At 52.3% G+C, this 237-nt stretch overlaps 1 pseudogene; it reads right to left on the bottom strand.

Moving 5' to 3' along the window:
• Positions 1-145: 145 nt before the first annotated feature.
• LOC118345710 lies at positions 146-237 on the bottom strand (annotated as a pseudogene; the record flags this gene model as incomplete).

Here is a 237-nt window from a genome sequence, read left to right as displayed (position 1 = left end):
CTAGCGTCCTTCCGATCCCAATCCAAACGGAGATCTGATACAAACCCATCGCTACGCGATGGGCAGGGCGCGATTTTCCTAAAAATCCACTCCCGAGTGGTCCTTCTTGTCAATTTATCTCGCAAGGCGGAAAAAATAAAAACGAGGGGAGCAACACGAGGACTTCCCCGGAGGTCACCCATCCTAGTACTACTCTCGCCCAACCACGCTTAACTGCTGAGTTCTGATGGGATCCGG

The sequence above is a fragment of the Juglans regia genome, unplaced genomic scaffold (assembly GCF_001411555.2).
Source record: "Juglans regia cultivar Chandler unplaced genomic scaffold, Walnut 2.0 Scaffold_3799, whole genome shotgun sequence".
NCBI classification, from domain to species: Eukaryota; Viridiplantae; Streptophyta; class Magnoliopsida; order Fagales; family Juglandaceae; genus Juglans; species Juglans regia.
The sequence above is the reverse complement of the archived record's forward strand: the minus strand, read 5'-3'. Positions and strand labels throughout refer to the sequence as shown.